This window comes from Erpetoichthys calabaricus, chromosome 3 (assembly GCF_900747795.2).
Source record: "Erpetoichthys calabaricus chromosome 3, fErpCal1.3, whole genome shotgun sequence".
Lineage (NCBI taxonomy): Eukaryota > Metazoa > Chordata > Cladistia > Polypteriformes > Polypteridae > Erpetoichthys > Erpetoichthys calabaricus.
The window spans coordinates 37290987-37304295 of record NC_041396.2 but is presented as its reverse complement, the minus strand read 5'-3'; the positions used below and the strand labels follow the sequence as shown (position 1 = coordinate 37304295).

Here is a 13309-nt window from a genome sequence, read left to right as displayed (position 1 = left end):
GAAGTTGCTACTTTGAAAGCTCAGCCAATGATAAACAAAAATCCAAAGAATTAAGAGGGGTTCCCAAACTTTTTCATATGACTGTATAAAGAACTTGCCAAATCACGTACTTCGTATGTTTTTGCTGATTAATTCCTGCCACTGTAAGAACATTCAAATTACATATGAATGGAAACATTGAATACAAACATGTACTGTATCTTACCTGCTAAGACTCTTCTTTTCCAGGTGCCAGTGTGTGAAAGCAGCTGGCAGACTGTGCTGTGGTTCATCCTTCTTTTATCCAATGAGCCTATAACAAACAGATCTCCCCTGGGGGATACAATGGCAAAAAACAATTAAGGCCCCATGAGTTATGTAGTATAAGGAAGAGCAGAAATGGATAAGCACTATAATTTTCAACTGTTATGCAGCTGTATAAGGTAAAAACAACACAACATAGCATAACTGAAACAACCCAATCCAATTTAAGGTCGCCAGGAGTCCAAGCTTATCCTGTTTACATCTGGTGCGAGGCTGATACCATCTCAGGAACAGGGTGGTTAACTGAGCAAATTTAGAGTCACATTGGAACAATCTAGAAGAGAATAGGCCATTCAGCTCAATAAAGCTTGCCAGTCTTACCTGTGGTAAAGTGATATCCGCGGCTGATCAGCATCTTTTTAAATTAATAATCGCCGCACTCGCATCTTGGTAGGAGTGGGTGTGGTAGCGTGGTGAGAGCGGTTTTTGGGCACAATGCAGGAGTGGGCGGTTCAACACTAAGTGCACAGCTGTAGGATTATCCGTGACCCTAACTGGTGCCGGGAGCTGCTAATCGACATGGCTGTGCCATGTCCCCATTTTAAAAAGGGGAAGCGAGAGTGCGAGTAGGGAAAAAGAAATGAAAACGAATGGAGGTTAAAGAGAGAAGAAGGAAGGAGGCTGAAGGAGCGGTGTGAGAGTGAGCATGGAGATCAGATTCGAGGATGAGAAGACAGGCAGCTGGGAAGGAGAGCCCCTTGAACAGCATGAGAGGTTGACACTGGGGGGCTGAATGAGTGATCGCTCAAGGCTGAGCAACTCAGGGACCAAGAGCGATGTGTGTTAAAGTAGCAACTTGCCGTATAAGACCGGGAAGACAGCAGGGGTCGAGGAACCTTGCGAGGAGAGCCCCAACGTGAGTGCTCTGGCCGTTGGGGACCCAAGTCTTGTCTGTTCGTAGCCATGGGATGGCAGGCAACTGGACCTGAGGAAGATCAGCTGCGTCCGCTGTTAGGGCGACTCCTCTGCTGCAAGGCCTGCACAGGATAAGCAGGGGAGCCAAAGCACTGGGTTTTAAAAAAGGACCGCTCCTGCCAGTTGTTTTTACTCTTGTTTTTAATGGATTTATTTATTGTGATTTTAATCTCCACTTCACCTTTGTTATTTTCTTATTGGATTATTTATTTTTGATGCAGCACTGCACTTTTGAACACTTTTGGATTGTTTTTAAAAAAACATTATTTTGAGGCACAGTAGCAAGGTCAATGCACTCACCACCAGGGCATTTTACAGCTCAACGTCTGTTTTGCACTATTGAAAACTTCATGTAGTTGTTGCTCTTACAGAGCCATCCATTTGAAGGTATACAAAATAAATAATTGTACCAGTAAAAAATTAAGATTTTCACATGTGTGGACCTAATTAATATTGTTTAAAGACTGCTGCCTTAAACCACAGATGTATTACCCTGGACTCTAATTTCTTCCATCCATCCATTATCCAACCCGCTATATCCTAACTACAGGGTCATGGAGGTCTGCTGGAGCCAACACAGGGTGCAAGGCAGGAAACAAACCCCGGACAGGGCGCCAGCCCACCACAGCTAATTTCTTTTGGAAGGTTATTTTTTAAATGTCTATAAGTGAGCACGCTTTAGGCTGGGGTATGCACAGTTTCTGATCAATGGGCCCAACTATTCTACACCAAATGAGTAGTAGGAAATACAGTAGGCATGTGGTGTTTTAAAGATTTGCCTGTTATAATGGCTCTGTCTGTCCATTTTTGTGTTCTACATACTCTTCTGAAGATCATACTAAAATACTTTATTATCTAACTGAGAAAATCAAAAAATGCACAAAATGTTAGTAAGTAAGTAGATCTCTTTTATTTAGTAAGTTACTCAAAAAAGTGAATCACCAGCAATTAGCACAATTGAAAAGCATGCTGAGATGCTGTCAGCTTTCACTTCTAATCTCTGACACCACTCTTGCCTGTACAATATGCTTTGCAGATATGGAAAATTCAGCCACAATCTCAGCCCTTTTGGTTTCTTTCTTGAATTCTGAAGTGATACAACAAACACGAGACATCAGACAGACATGGCACTCTTACGTTTATGTGGTCAAAATCCACATGCTTTCTCTGTTTCTTTACAGCTGCATTGTATGCATTGTATTTTCAGGTACATGCTTATTGATTGTCTACTGTTGTAAATACACAGGCCTGCTCCTATAACTTCAGACAAAATCAATCCTGTTTCTGAGTTGCTTGAAATATTAAACTACATTACTGGATTTCACAGGAATGCACACCAGCTGTCCCTGACTCTCTAAAATTATGTAAGTGAAGTCTACTACCGAAAATCTCTGGAAATAATGTGTAGTATGATGGGGTTTTGTTGGCTACTTTATAAAATACTACTTTGTTAACCCTGCCCCTGAAGTCGCCTACAAAATAATATCATAAAGACAATTGCGAAAACTGCTGAATAACAGTGTTTTCATTATATGGTGACATTTTGATCCTGCTATGGGATTAAATAAAGTTGTGAAAATTAATATGAAGTAAACACATTACATCATAATTTTAAAACCAAATTCAGGAATGTGGATAAATAATTATGGAATTGGACATCATAACAAGTATAAAGGAAAACCACACTTTTCTAAATTATTTGACAACACAGTGTCATATTTAATAAGGCAAGCAGAAACCTTTCCAACAGTGAGAAGTACTAGGGTGTTGTGCCGTGTTTATGAATGTAGTGAGAAGTCAAGCAAAATAACACCTTTTATTGGCTATCTAAAAAGATTACAATATGCAAGCATATTGCAACAGTGAGAAGAAACAAAAGTGGGAAACAGTGAGAAAATAAAAGTCTGCATATCACAACTTTATTTAATCTCAGATATATAGACACCGTGTACACAGACTGATGGCTGTTTGTAAATTGCTTTTGTATATATTTAATGTGGGCGGCACGGTGGCGCAGTGGGTAGCGCTGCTGCCTCGCACCTGGGGACCTGGGTTCACTTCCTGGGTCCTCCCTGCGTGGAGTTTGCATGTTCTCCCCGTGTCTGTGTGGGTTTCCTCCCACAGTCCAAAGACATGCAGGTTAGGTGGATTGGTGATTCTAAATTGGCCCTAGTGTGTGCTTGGTGTGTGGGTGTGTTTGTGTGTGTCGTGCGGTGGGTTGGCACCCTGCCCGGGATTGGTTCCTGCCTTGTGCCCTGTGTTGGCTGGGATTGGCTCCAGCAGACCCCCGTGACCCTGTGTTCGGATTCAGCGGGTTGGAAAATGGATGGATGGATGGATATATTTAATGTATATAACGTCATTTTTTCATAAACAGCTGACTGGTTTGTATTGTGTGGCCATATAAGTGTGATAGCCCACATGTGGGGTCAGTGAAAGGACTAGATAAATGGATGGCTTCACATTAAGCCATGTTCTGCACATACATGTATTTGTTTAGCTAAAGAGTGAAACAGTGGCATAGTTCTTGGTGATGTTGCCTCACAGACCATCAGATCTTGGTTGATAATTTATCAGGTCCTTGTCTGTGTGGAATTAACTGGAGTATCAGGAAAGAAAAACCCAGCAGACACTTCACACAGTTTGTGACTGAAATTGGGGTGGAATCCAGATTTCGCAGTGTGGTAGCAGAAGTGCTAGATAGTATACCTTCATGACATCACCTAATACGGTGCCTATGAAAGTTTTCTCCACATTTCCTTATTATATAACATTGGATCATATTGAATCTAATTTGCTGTTTCTAACACCTGCAATAGAGAAGCAACCCCACAGCATGCTGCTACTAGCACCATGCTTCACAGTGGGGATGGTGCATTTTTGATAATGTGCTGTTTTCAAATGTGGCATTTGGTCTGATAAACAAAAGGTCCAAAATCAAACCAAAGAACCTTTTTTTTAAATTCTGGAAAACCCCAATTAAGATGTGACTCAAACCCACAATCCCTCCCTGAACCAAACATTGGTCTTTCTTTGCCACTTTCCCATGAAATGTGACTGTTGAAGAGTGGCAGTTGTTATATGCACAGTCTCTGCACTGTAGCTTATAACTCCCTCAGAGTTCTCCCAGGTTTCTTGGTGGCCTCCCTCACTTTTCACCTTCAAGCATTTCATTGGAAGTGAGGCAAGAGCCACTGGTCTTTCCATTTAACTGGACACCAAGTGATATTCATTTACTTGGATATTTTGTATCAAATCAATGACTTGTCCTTTTGAGCCACTTTTCATGGAATTGCTTGGAGGGTTCTTTGTCTTATTTGTGCAGAATAGGCCTTGATACTGGCTCACCATAAGTCCAGATAAGGTGCAGTAGACTACAATCAATTGAAACCTCAGTCAGGTGATGTCCATTAATCCATCCATCCATTATCCAACCTGATATATCCTAACACAGGGTCACGGGGGTCTGCTGGAGCCAATCCCAGCCAACACAGGGCGCAAGGCAGAAACAAATCCCAGGCAGCCCACCACAGTGGGCACACACACACACACACACACACTCACACACCAAGCACACACTAGGAACAATTTCGAATCGCCAATGCACCTAACCTTGGACTGTCTTTGGACTGTGGGAGGAAACTGGAGCACCTGGATGAAAACCAAGCAGACACTGGGAGAACATGCAAACTCCATGCAGGGAGGACCCGGGAAGCAAACCAAGGTCTCCTAACTGTGAGGCAGCAGTGCTACCACTGCGCCCAGTGCAGGATTTACGTATAAGCTACACAAGCTATAGCTTAGGGCCCCCGCCTTCTTGGAGGCCCCCAAAACAAATTGTCCGAGTGAGCAATTGTCATATATACTTAAATATACTACAGCATTATTTGTCCCAATCAGGCCCGGCCTTAGGCATAGGCGAAGTAGGCTACCGCCTAGGGCCCCGGATCGACTCCTTGGTCTAATTTTCACGCATTTTACAGAGCTTCCAGGGGGGCTCCGCCCCCCTCAGGGGGCCCCTGGACCCCCCTTTCGCCTAGGGCCCATAATACCTAAGACCGGGCCTGATTGCGCCCACTCAGGTGATGTCCATTCAACTAATTATGTGACTTCAAAAACCAACTGGCTGCACCAGTGATGATTTAAGCAAGTTAAAGGGGTGAATACATATGCAATTAATTATTTTGAGTTTTATATTTGTCATTAATTTAGTCTAATTTCGCGGAAATCTGTTTTCACATGCACATTAGAAAAGAAAAAGCCAAAATGTGAAAACGTCCAAGGGGGCGAATACTCTTTACAGGCACTGTATATGTAATAGTAAAGCAAATTCCCAAATCTTGATCTTCCACCATTCTTAGTTTAATAAAAATTGGATAGGCCTAGACCCATTGACATCCGGTTATTCTCATGTTTTGAAAATGTAAAGATGAATTAATTGAGAAATGAATTACATCAATTCTATATAGACTTAACATATTTTGGTCTTGTTTTATATTATATAAATATTTTCCAAAAACAGCTATCTGGTATTATTTAAAAAAATAATAAAAACATGGACTCAGTTTTAGTAATTTCCTGTTTGTACTGAACAGCAAAATTATCAGTAATTAATACATAATTTGATTTATTCTTTAAATGATTATGCAGACATTTGATTTTTTACTATACTTACATATTTTACACTAGTTGTACCTTGCGTATATGAAAAACATAAAAGTGTTTAGTTTGTATTACACTATATTAGCTATGAGATAAGCGCTCATCACAGTTCAGTTATGTGTACTGACCAGGAGCAGGTGCCATGGCATGGTGGTGTTCTATTGATCCATTTTCTTTTCTAAGCTTCATCAGAAGGAAGGCTGTGAAAAATCAGGTAAAGTTGTTATTCATTTGAATTTGAGCACAGAGGCTACAGAAGCTCTTGTTTTGTGATTCTGCCATTGTTTTAGATAACTGAAAAACAGTTTTCCCATTGATGGTGACTCCCTGAAGAAAAAATAGAGAAGTGTGAAAACGGATAATTGCTTTAATTTAATCAACAGTATAAATTGAAACCACTTAACATCTTCAAAAACTCATGTAGTATATTCTCGCTGAGATGTACTTGGCTAAACAAAATGCATATATTTCAGTAAACAGTCAAAGAATACCTATTTAAACAAATGTACTATAAAGTGAATTCTTTGTTTAACTGTTTAATTCAATTCATAGTCACTGGGGACTGGAGCCAGTCCGAGACAGAACACCAGTCCATCACAAAACATAATGCAGATAGAGCAGGTTCAGAACCTGTGGTATGTGGAAGAAAACTGGAATAAACTAGTCAGACAGTACCCAAGTATAGATTTTAAACCCAGGGCACTAGATTTAGGAATTACTGCCCCATACTTAGACAACAGAATATCTAAAATACACTCCCTTTTCAGTTTAAAAAATGCATCACATTAATGACTGGTAAACTCTGCCTAGAAAACTGTGACTAAACTGTAAATAGAAACTCTTTAAAACAAAAGTCTAGCCAGGATATGATTATTTTTTTCTTCAGTAGATAAGCATAGATTGATTATTTACCCTCAGATTGCCTCTGTAAATTGGCAGTATTCCCCTTTAGTCAACGTATCACTTCATAATGCACAATTACTCTTTGTGTCTTGTTGTACAATGTACCTTCACAATCATATAAAACAGGGCCTTCTAAAAAAAAAACTGAAAGTTTATCTTGTAATTCTTACTCTTGATTAAATATTTTTAATAAATACCTCTAGCAAAATCATCTTCATTACATGAACAGAAAATGTATACACACAGGAATGAGATTTTGACCCAATGACAGGACTTATCTCCATTTTCCATGAAAACATAAAATTAAAAATTTCTTTCAGGCATCACTACAAATCCCATAGGGTACAGTAAGTAACATTAAAAAAATGTTTGGTGGAATATTCCTCTAAGTAGGCACATGAACACCAAGTCATCAGCCAATTACAGGATGAACCTGTTTTCAAAGTTACTGCAAAATCAGTTACAGTACAAAATGTACAAAAGAGGCGACAGAACACACATCTGAGGTGACAGTTAATGAGGATGACATGTCATATCAGCAGCCATTTACTTTGAGCCCTACCTGTTAACAAGATAAAGTCCAAATTAAATCTTTAAGAAACGTCTCTGGAAACAGGTGGGTCTGGAAAACTGGTATTAAAAGCTGATGAAATCTACAAATAGGAGCCTCACATAAGTTCTTATGATATCAAGGTGGCTAAACAAGATGGAGAGGAGCGTCCTCATTTATGATAATCACCAGTAAGCCTAATGTGCTGCAAAGGTTGAGAGAACATGGAAAGTGACACAGATACAGTGACCAGGATCAGAAGTCATATAATTCATTTTTTTCCTACTTTGTACACAGTAAATCTGCTACATGACACTATTCAATCATAACTAATAAATTTCATTTATTTAAAGAGTAACTGAAAGAGTAGGCTGAAGTATTACAGTACATCTAGGTTCTCATTTACAAACAGAAACCTAAGCTACCTAAGTACATTCGGTAGAAAACCAATAATGAAAATCTACTCTCTAAATATAAAATCCTAAGCCTAAAAGTGCAACAACTTTGTGCAATGATTTTATGTGATGTTTTTATGTCACGTTTTTGACACGCTTTAAATCGGGCTTATTTTAAAACCTACATATATATGTTTAAATAAATTCTGAAAAGAATGAAACCAACTTTAATGTGATGTTGTTAGATTTTCAGATTCATATTCTGTTTTTAAATTATAAACTAAAAAATATCAAGAACTCACGTCCCGTGAGAGAAGACTTTGTGCCAAAAGATTTAACCACACGCCCGGGGCCGGAAATTAAAGACAAAGAGTAGGACAGCTGCTGTACAGACAAAGCACCATTGGAGTATGCAGATCAGCAAGCCAGCAGCTGATTGAGCAAAGAGGAGGTAAAAAGAAAAAAAAACTGTATTTGTGTTCATTGTATCACCGTTTAAGAGGGGGTTTCAGAGGAGCGACCGTGTCTCCTTGGGGTGCGTTCACAACGTCAGTGGCAGAGACGCGAAATGGCTGGAACATAGCACAGGTGGGGTGTGGTGGGGAGGTTGGTGAGCGAAGCAAGCAGGGGGCGAACCCCCTAGTAAAATATAAGTACACAAGCTTTTGAACTGTGTGGGACATTTCATGTTAAATTTTATTGGACAATTACATTTAAGGTGAAATATTTTATTAAACCAGCTTATCCAAATTCAATGTCAAGGATGGCTCCAATCTATAATGGCAGCACCAAACTCATAATCTAAATGATTCTGAATGGAGTGCTAGTCTATCACAGTACACACACATCACCAATACTGTGTACCAGCTTGTTTAACATGCTTGCTTTTGGGATGTACAAAGAAATTGGAATCTTTAGGCATGGGAAAATATAAGCAAATTCATTACAAACAGTGGCTGAGTGCAAGGTTTTAAAAAGACTCCTCCTTGGCAAACAATTCCTAAAATTACTGCAATTCAACCATCCATCCATCCATTTTCTAACCCGCTGAATCCGAACACAGGGTCACGGGGGTCTGCTGGAGCCAATCCCAGCCAACACAGGGCACAAGGCAGGAACCAATCCCGGGCAGGGTGCCAACCCACCGCAGGACACACACAAACACACCCACACACCAAGCACACACTAGGGCCAATTTAGAATCGCCAATCCACCTAACCTGCATGTCTTTGGACTGTGGGAGGAAACCGGAGCGCCCGGAGGAAACCCACGCAGACACGGGGAGAACATGCAAACTCCACGCAGGGAGGACCCGGGAAGTGAACCCGGGTCTCCTAACTGCGAGGCAGCAGCGCTACCACGGCGCCACCGTGCCGCCCCACTGCAATTCATCATTGTATATTAAAAAAGATCATTGATAAAATTAAATATTGGGTTGCTGTCAGGTTCCAATCACTTGCAGTGAGTCTCCATGTTTTGAATATGTGTGTGCGTATGTACATATTATGGGTAGAGCCCAAAAATTGGATAAACCAAGCATTACCCGGGTAAAGCTTGCATTATCTAAAGGAAATGAGTAAAACTAGAATTGGAAATAACATTTTGTTAAAATTGGGAGTCACACGGGCAAAGTGCGACCTACCCATATGCCTATAGGGTTGGATAAACTTAAAATTACCTGGATAAAGTTAGAAGCTCATGCTTGATTCCAGATTTACCCATGTCTTTTGGAAAATGCGAGCTTGACCCGCATAATGCTAGGTTTATCCTCTTTTCGAACTCTACCCATAACACACACACTTATACATATATTATATATATATATATATATATATATATATATATATATATATATATATATATATATATATATATATACTGTATGTATATATATATATATATATATGTGTGTGTGTGTGTGTGTGTGTGTGTGAATAAAAGAATTCCCTGAATCCCTGAGGGTAATGGTCCAGTACTGTTTGCCAGAACAGAGGATAAAGTGAACGTTTGACTCAATTAAAGCTCTATGTTGGAAGTTCCCTCAAATGGTATGTTGTACAGAAGGGGACTATGGAAATACGTGCTGCTTGCTTGATTGGTTTTCTGACTCTAAAAATGATTTGCATCTTTTGAAATCTTAATTACAGCAGTTATTATCATTTAGCAGACACTTTTATCCATATTAACTTATACGATTGAGGTATTTTATGTATACTTTACCTAATTGGAGCAGTAGCAGGTTAGGTGACTCTGTCAGGGTCACAAAATGAGGCAGGCCAAATTCCTAACCACTTTGCCAGATGTTCCTAGTTCAATGAATATTCATTGTTTAAATTTTGTTTTTCTCAATTTTATTCAGTACTGTTTAATTTCACTTTACATATTTTTTGAATCAAAGATTTATCGGAGAAGTGGCTCTTCTGTCTCAGCTTCTACAGGTAGTTAAATAAAAATACAAATTTATTCTGTTAAGCCTTAAAATAGATTCAGTTAGATTATCAAGGAGTATTTTGCTATAAGATGACACATTTTAAACAAAAGCAGCCACACAAATAACTCTGAAGGTCAAGAAGATCTTTTACATAATCAAGAAATTCTAATTACAGAGAGAAACAGAGACAAGAAGGAACATTTAGGGCAACTGCCTATTGCAATACATTTTATAAATAATATTTGAATAAGAAAATAAACAGCAGCCACCTCACCCTGCTGTTGTCCTCTCTGTCACAATGGTTTAACATCTGAGGGATGTCTTGTTAGAAGAATTCTTTATGCTGTCCAGTCTTAAGGTCTTTTCTCTGAAACATGTCATAAATGGAGACACAAAAAGTTAGCAATGGAAAACTCATCCATGTTTTCAGTTTGTCCTGTTGGGCAAGTTTCTTCTGCTCATTTCAAGAAATTGGATCAGGATTTAAAGTCAAGTTGTGAGCTCTTTTTCTCTATGGTTTTGGTGCTTTATCTACGTATACATTACCTATGTCAAGGTGTTTGAAGGCAATTAGCAAAAGCTGTAGAAAAAGAACCAATTTTGGAGGGTTTTTGACCCTACAAAATAACAACTGCAGGATAGATTCATGAAGTAAATGATAGCAAATTAAACAAACTTTTACACATTGGCAATTTGGAATATTTCAAACTTAACAGAGGATCATGTTCAATTGTAAATGATGTGCCATATATATTGTCTGAACCCATTTGTTCCTTTACCTCTACAAGTTACGACAATGAAAATAAATGATGAATCAACAAACTCATTGAAATGACTAATTGATAGGGTGTCTGTACAAAAGTATTCACCTCCTTTTAATCATTCACATTTTCTTGTGATACAACATTGAATCACAATGGATTTAACTTGGCATTTTTGATATTGATCAACAGAAAAAGTGAAAACAGATCTCTGCAAAGTTGTCTACATTAATAAAAAATGTTAAACATAAAATAATCGATCACGTAATTATTCACACCCTTTAATTTGACAGAATTAAATCATCACTGGTGCAGACAGTTGGTTTTACAAGTCACAAATTAGCTCAATGGAGATGACATGAGGAGATTCAACTGATTGTAGTACAAATGTCTCCTAAACTAGAAAATGAAGACAAAAAGAACACTCCAAGGAACTCCATGGAAGGAGATTAAAAAGCACAAGTTGGGGGATCCTTACAAGAAAATATCCAAGTCACTAAATATCCCTTGGAGTCCAGTTAAATCAGTCATTCAGAAAAGGAATACGCCTAGAGCAGACCATCCACAGATGCAGAATGGTTATGCAAGAAGAAGACTAGTGGGAGAGGTCACCAGGAGACCCATGATAAATCTGAAGGAGTTACAAGCTAGAGGGGGTAAAACTTAGGAGTCGTAAGGCTACTTCATTTGGAGAGTGGGAAAGAGAAAGCCATTATTAAAAAATGCATATTTTTTTCTTTTTTTTTCTCTGAATTCACTGTCGTAATCTTCTTTATTTATTTATCTGGTTTGTACAATGCTATATACTGTATACCCTGCCATTCTTTCTTATATTCTCTCAGTGCCTTGAGCATGGGATAGGCGCTCTATAAATAAAATGTATTATTATTATTATTATATGATGTCTCGGCTGGAGTTTGTCAGAAGGCACATGGGAGACACCGAAGCCACCAGAACCAAGATTGTTTTTTGGTAAGACCAAATTTGAGCTTTTTGGCTATCAGACTAAATGCCATGTTTGAACACTGCACATTATCAAAAACACACTGTCTCCACCATAAAGTATGGTGGTGGCAGTATCATACTATGGGGATGCTTCTTTACAGCAGGCCCTGAAAGACTTTTGAGAGTAAAAGTAATGTAGCAAATTGCAGGGAAATCCTGAAGGAAAACCTCATGCACTGCAAGAAACCTGTGGCTTGGAAAAACATCTGTTTTCCAGCAAGAAAAGAACCAAAGCATAAAACCAAAGCTACATAGGCCTGTTTTCACTTTGACATTAATAACTCTTTTTTGTGATCATCACTGTACAGTAAAATGTGAAAAATTCAAAGGGGGTGGGGGGTATTTTACAATGCATGTAAGAAGAACTTAGCAAAATCCTACAAATAATATTGCACAATGTTTATTCAATCTGATCATGTTCATCTTCTTCACATTTGATTTTTTTTTTCATTGGTAGTATGTTTTATCTATTCTTGACACTGTACTGTAATCTCTCATTTTTTTCCCTTGTTGAAGGTGGCTTGTTCAGTGGAATACCACTCTGACTTTGCAGTCAGTGTGCAATAGGAGTTTACATTGAGTTAAATACTTAGTATGGCTGGATGAGAAAGATAATTATTCTCAAAAAATGAACAAATAATCTGAGTTGTATTTTTGAAGAACCATGATAAAGTGGCCCTGCGGTGGGCTAGCGCCCTGCCCGGGGCTTGTTTCCTACCTTGTGCCCTGTGTTGGCTGGGATTGGCTCCAGCAGACCGCTGTGACCCTGTATTTAGGATAAAGCTGGTTGTATAATGGATGAAGGGATGATAAATTGCCATTCTCTAGTATTGTGCTTGAAGTGTGACTTTGGTTTTAAATATAAAGGGGTGCCTTCCTACCTTATAACTTTGGAAAATGTTCTGGCCAGGTTTGAAAATACATGTAGGTGGACAAATAATTACTACTTGAAATTTACTTGTTGGTCCTTAATTTAGACATAAGTCTCAAAACACATCCTAATTTTGTCAGTGCAAGTGGGATTCATTTTACAGATCAACATTGGTGTGTCATCAAGTGGGAAATGACAAGTGAGAAAATGACAGGTGAAGCCCTGATCTGATTGACTGCAAACTATTGTAAAAAACACAGTACTTACATACATGTGAGTTAATTTACTGTATATTTTAAAAATAACACTTTTGTCAGATGTATTTTCAGGTTACTTTCTTTGCAAATGATTGCCCCTCCTGGAAAATTCTTTAATCAAAATAACAATTAAAAATATTTAATTAAAAAAAAAGAAAAAATATTCCTTTTAGATAAATGATAAGATTTAATGATTTCAGTAAGTGAGATATTGTGTTTCACCTTAGAGCTTACCTCTGGGTTGGTGAAAATGACT

At 38.6% G+C, this 13309-nt stretch overlaps 1 protein-coding gene across 1 annotated transcript in view; it reads right to left on the bottom strand.

Moving 5' to 3' along the window:
- LOC114649253 (olfactory receptor class A-like protein 1) overlaps nt 1-13309 on the bottom strand; it is a 94753-nt gene that overhangs the window by 67091 nt on the left and 14353 nt on the right. The gene's annotated exons all lie outside the window — the stretch shown is intronic.